The sequence below is a fragment of the Euprymna scolopes genome, chromosome 12 (assembly GCF_053919585.1).
Source record: "Euprymna scolopes isolate OS-2025 chromosome 12, ASM5391958v1, whole genome shotgun sequence".
NCBI lineage: Eukaryota > Metazoa > Mollusca > Cephalopoda > Sepiida > Sepiolidae > Euprymna > Euprymna scolopes.
In genome coordinates, this window is record NC_136493.1 from 27282945 (window position 1) to 27289758 (window position 6814).

General features: G+C 32.8%; 1 long non-coding RNA gene across 1 annotated transcript in view; it reads right to left on the minus strand.

Annotated features, from left to right (window-relative positions):
• Positions 1 to 551: 551 nt before the first annotated feature.
• Positions 552 to 6814, minus strand: part of LOC145291606 (uncharacterized) — a 25072-nt gene continuing 18809 nt past the window's right edge. Inside the window, exon 2 of the long non-coding RNA XR_013869465.1 lies at positions 552 to 2412. This is a non-coding gene — a long non-coding RNA (uncharacterized LOC145291606). The remainder of the gene's footprint in view (positions 2413 to 6814) is intronic.

Genomic DNA, 6814 nt, shown 5'->3' on the forward strand with positions numbered 1-6814 from the left:
ATTATGGTGATTGAGGATTCTAGCTAGGAGTAGCATAGACAAATCTCAAGTAAAGTGATAAGGATGACTACAGCACACTTTTCAATGGCCTTGTACTTAATTTATTTTGGGGGATTTCAAATTTTCCAAAATAAATGAATTTTTCAAAGAAGTCTAAAATCGATAATTTAAGGGCTGTGAATTATCTACTTATTGGAAAAGCGTAACTTCCACAAATTACATTTGATTAAAAGTTATTAATAAGTATCAATGTTCATTTGTTTTCATTGTAGAAAGTTGAGTGAGAAATGTTAGGAGTATTAAAATGATTAAGTTTATACATTTGTTTTTGATGAGCAGCCGATAATGTGAAAAAGTTAAGGAGTTGTGTGTATGTGTGTACGTTAGTATCAGAATGCATGCGCTTATGACTGTGTGTGTGTGTGTGTGTGTGTGTGTGTGTGTGAGAGAGAGAGAGAGAGAGAGAGAGAGAGAGAGAGTTGAGAAACGCTTTCCCAATACGAACAAGGACGAGGGAAGCTGGTGAAAGGCAAATATTAACTCTCATGGAATTTGGCTCAAAATGTTTATTGACAAAAAATCTGGCTTTTCATGCATTCAGGGTGGATAAAAATGTCAAATTTTATAAATTCAGGTAAATGCATCTGATTGACTGTTTGAATGTTTTTATTTGTTTTTATTAATTCAGGCTACTACTACTACTACTACTACTACTACTACTACTGCTGCTACTACTGCTGCTACTACTACTACTGCACGATTTAATGTCTTCTGTTCCCAGCTACTAGTGTCGGATGCCTTTGTGTTGTGTCACCGCTTGTGTTGATAGCCACTCTCCAGGCATTACTTACTTGTTGATTTGCGGTGGGAGTAAAGTTCTGTGCAGTTCTAGGAGGTCCACCCTCCAAGGCTTTACCTTCTCTCTTTGAGGAGGGATTAGTTTATTACTAATCGCCTCAGGCGCCCTCACCAGGGAATGCTGACGAGGCTGCCTAGGCACTTTTTGTAGGTCAGAGTGGCGCTGACTTCTCAATCCCACTTTCCGACCCTGGTGTCTAAGTTGTTGCAATGGGAGAGAACTAAATACCCACTCTACAGGCATTACAATCATTAACCAGATGTTTGGTGATGTTTAGAGCATGGAGGTCAGCTTTGATGTTGTCTAGCCATCGCTTATTTGGCCAATCACAATATTTGCCTCTGCCATCAAAGGACAGCATTCTGTATTGCCGTAGGTTGTCATCCATCTTCTTCACATGTCCAAACCATCTTAATCTTTAATGCCTGAGGATAACTTCCAAAAAGGGGATGCCAAGATGTTCTCTAGGATTGGTCATGCCCCTCTTGTCCATAATTTTTGAAGAGCAAATTCATTTTAAGGATTTTTATTTTGGACACCAAAGTGTAAACATGGTCATTACAAATGTTATGGGAAAGTGACCTATGAAAACTGAAGGTATTTGACCATCACTGCTTATGTAACATCCTCTGTGTTGGCTGGCAGCATTTTATCCCAAACAGTATAATTCGCACTTGCTGCAAGATCCACTCCCTTCAAAAATCTTTCATTGGTTCGGTCACGCCATTTGACGACATCCATAACGTCATTGATCTAGCAGCATCACCACCAGGCTGGAAAAAATGTTGTGGCTGCCAACTCAAAACATAACTCAGGACAGTGATGCAGGATACTGAGGTGATTCTAAGCCTTCATCTTTACAGGGTCTGTCGCTGGAACCATGAGTGGCCTGTACTCCTAACGGAAGCAATCATGGATTGCCGTGCATTGTTAACCAGTTTTCAGGACGTGGTGAACTTGTTGAAAAGAGCCTGCCAAATTGACACCGGGTGAATGCTGCAACTATGATCATAACCATGACAGATGTTACATTTTGTTTTGTCGAAAGAGTCTGTGAAAAGAGGAAAATCTTAAAATTACGTTATTTTAGTGTGGCATTCTCTAAGCAAACAAAAGAAAGATAGTCACGTGATCAACATCATAATCATAACATGCAGAGCTAGCAGCAGGAGACTCAAGACATTTGCATTTTCGTATTTTTGTCTGTGTCCTATGCACCTAAGTTAAGTTCGCAATGTCTACTGTCTCTTAGTTCACACATGGCAGCATCTGTGACTGTAGTCTGTCAGACTCTCTACCTGCTCCCGTCAATATCTTTCTCTCTATCCATTTGTCTAGATACCTGCATAATTGGCAAGCTGCCATTTACTGCAGTCGGCAGCTTCCGAATCATCTGGATTGATGCTCTCGGTTATCAGATCTTTTTTCTACAAACATCTTTATAATAGCTGACCTTTCTGCAGAGTTGGAGATTGTAGTAAGCTCTTGATATGTATAATTAGGTATTTGACGATCCTTCATGGATTACTGCTATGCCGAAACCCGTAAAATACCTGCAAGTAAATAAAAGCAAACATATAAAGCAATCTGGTTGGTGCCAACAATATTATTCTTTGGAATTAGGTTTTCAAAGTGAATTTTAGACTTCGCTGTTTTCCACCCATATCATTTAAAACGACACAAACGAAAGCCAATGAATCAGCATTTTTTTCTATTTTAGTCCATGCTACAGAATACTCTAAAAAAAAAAAAAAAAAGGGGGTGGGAAGCGGAAAATCCTTACATCCAAGTGGCGATATGCCTTGTTCAGGGTGAAGGTGAGTGTATATATATATATATATATATATATATATATATATATATATATATATATATATATATATATATATTAGTGATTGTATTATAATAATTTTCTAAGTTCCAAATATCAAGTTTTCTCAGTTGGTCATTTATTACTTTTCAAAAGGTATCCATTACAATATTGTTTCATATTACGACTCACAAATCTGCAAAATTATGTCCTTGCTGCATATTTAGTCACGTACTCATCAGATGTTTATCTTAAAAAACTTAGAAAAAAAACACCATTTTCGATAACTTACATAGTTCATGCAACTAACATGTCCTACTGTAACTTCTCGTTCTGAAGATTATATATATTATATATCTATTACATACTGTACATAAATGTACCCTGTATATAAATTATATTATCTAATATATAAAGGCTATATGTCTGTCCGTCTGTCTTCAGTTTTTCAAACTATCTCCTTCGAAACTAAAAGACGCAGAGCGGCACTAGGACCCTTAACTGATTGAATTTTTTATCGACTGTTCTTTTATGGGTATTTAGTTTTTAAGGAGTCAAAAATGGGTCAAAATTGAAAAAATCGTTATACATTTTGTACATTCATCTTAGTTTATTTTTAAAATTTAATTTTTAATCAGTTCATATGCATGTCATGTTGATACAGTGGTAACGCCACCAGCTTTAAATGCTACAGTTTTGCTTTCAATTTCGATTCTATAGTTTTTTTATTTTTGAAATCATGACTCTATAATAACATATACAAAATTAGGACAAATTAAAATATCATATTATATTTAAGCATATTTTACGACCAGGCAAAGAATTATATTTATTTCCTAAATATAATTCTTTGCCATATATTCATTGTCTCAATCAATAAATTCTCAATTTGAATATATATCTATGTATAATTTACAGAATTTAACTTAAATTCTTACACACACATACACACATCTCCTTGTATATATATATATATATATATATATATATATATATATATATATATATATATATATATAATAAAGGGGCCCAATTTTCCCCCTCTGGACCAAAAAGAAAAACAGATTGCACATAAAAATTTATTATCTTTACGCTATTAGCCATTCCCTCATATAACTATAAGAATTCCATTACAAACACATTATTCCATAATATTAAAACTTATATTCATTCCTAGGAGCACTATCTTCATCATCATCATAATGTACAGAGGAAGAAGCTCCTACCCCTATTCGATAAAACTTCTTACGACCCCATTCTACACCGCCTGCATTTATACTTTTTTCTTCTTTCCTGGGTCTACTCCGTCATTAACTAACTTGTGAATTCGTGCACATCGCTTACTGTTAACGCTTTAACCTTACACAAATAATGATTTCTCCCTCTTTCCATCGTTCGATATCTCATCAGTTGAGATCTACATATTCGGTTATTCTGGAATGAAAGAAACATGGTTCAAAAACGAACATTCCAGAGATTACAACAAACATGGCTTCCCTGAGAAGAATAATACCTAGGGCTATGAAAACAGCATATTCTTTTCATTGTTTTGACTCTCGGGGATATGTCCAATACAGTTAGACATAATTAATCAACCGAGAACCACATCATTCTACATAAAAACATATATAAGATATCAATGGATATATACCTGAGAATCAAAACAAGGAAAATAATATGCTGTTGTCATAGTCCTAATCATTGCATGTTAAATACCTCGATTACAAACTTCGGAATCTCGAGAGAAAAAAATATGTTTGATTCACACTTCATTTTAATACCCGTAATTCGTTAATATCTTACTAACATCATAAGGAAACAAATTAGTTGGTTTATTGATTATTTGCTGTGTTATTTTACAAAATAGGAATTGGAGATTAATATTTTCCTTGCTGTTTACATTTATTTCATTTACAAATAATTATTATTTATATTTTATTTCAGTAATAAATTTACATTGACACATCATTATTAATTAAATTTTATTTTAGTAATAAAGATGACGAGACAGTAATTCGGTTTTACTAAACTCCAGCCTTGCCAAATAAAATACCTTGCGCTGAACTTTACCCTAAACCATACTCTGAAAAATACCCTGAACCTTCCAGCAAATTTCGTGTCAACACCAACCCCAGACATAAAATGGGGTGTCTATTCCGAAAACCATCTTTACCATCAGGAGGTTGGGCGTTGGCAAACAGCAAAATCAACAAGAGCCGTAGTTTAAATTTTTACATGGAGAGGGGGATACATGCTACCACCGGGCAACGGGTCCTGCTAGTATATACATATATATATATATATATATATATATATATATATATATATATATATATATATATATATATATACATATGTTTATATTATATATAGAATATATTATTAATATCTAATATACATATTATATTATATTATATATTATATATATAATATTATATATTATATATGTTGTATATTTTATACATATGTATATTATATATATTATGCACATATATATTATATATAGTATACACATATATATTTCATATATTATACATATACATATATATATATATTTCATATATTATACATATACATATATATTTCATATATTATACATATACATATAATATATTATATATATGATATATATTATATATTATATATATATCATATATATATTGTATATATCATATATATATTATAGATAATATTATATATGTATTATAAGCAAGCATTTCAGCCCGGCGTTGCCCGGGTGTTTGGATGTGTATGTTGAGCAAAAAAAAAAAAGTGGTAGTAGGAAGGCGGGCTTGAACCCATACCACAAAGGAAGAAAAGAACAGGGTAAAATCTAACGTTTATGCTGTTATGACCACCGCCAAACCGGAAGTTACATTTTTTTAAATTAAGGCGAGACAATCTAAAGGAGAGGATAATTTTAAAAAATATCGGCGAAAAAAGTGACCCCCTCCTATAGAAAAGTGCCTAGTTGAAGGGGGAGATATTAATGTTTTTAGCCAATTTTTCGATATTTGTCGTATTAAAGGTGGAACTTCAAAACGATACTGATCTAAGTAAAATCTGTCGCCTCTATTGAAAGTTTAAGGCAGACATGCAAACATACATACATACATACATACATACATAAATACATTTATATATTGGTAACTGAAAATTTTCCGCCCCAAACTGATGAAAAAGCTTGCCCTGTCTCTGAATACCCTTTATGTAAAATTTCAAATATTTAGACCAGAAATTGTCTGAGTAATTTGGAAGAGACCACTGAAGTCAATTTTTTTAAAACTTTGACCCCTATTATGACCCCTTAAAATTTATTGTTTTGGGCTCAAATCGAGTTATTAAGTTAAAATTTCAAGTGCCTAGACCCAAAATTGTCGGAGGAGTTTGGTAGAGTTCTCAAAGTTCAAATCGTTGAACTTTGACCCCTTATTTCTAGCCAAAAACCGATCACATTTTCCCAAATCTCAGTACCCTGTATATCAAATTTCGAGTTTATAGACTAAAAATTGACAAAATTATTGCGTAGGGAAATGTACACAGACACACACACACAGACGTTCACTTTTATATTATATAACATATATATTATATATATATATTATATATATATTATTTATACATATATTATATATATTGTATTACATATAGATTATATATATATTATTTATATATATTATATAGATATTATATATATAAGAGTTATATATATTATATATATATATATATATATATATATATATATATATATATATATATACTATATGCATATATACATTATATATATTCATATAACTATACGTATATATTATATATATACACACATCCCGCCCGTGATAGAGGAGCTCCGAAGAAACGTCACAAGGACTCTCTGACGAAGTCCACCAGGCCGTCACCTCCTTTGAATTCTCTCGCATAGAGATCCTGCACAAAAGGCGCTACAAGAGGAAGATTCGGGAAGCACCTGATGGAACTTTTGAATGCAGCCGCTGTGGCCGAGCCTGCTTGTCTCGCATTGGGCTCATCAGCCACAAACGTCCTGCAGTTGACGTGGATAAACACCTTCAAAGAATCTTCGTTCGCGTAGTAAAGCCATTGATTATATATATTATATACACAAATATATTATATACATACATACATAT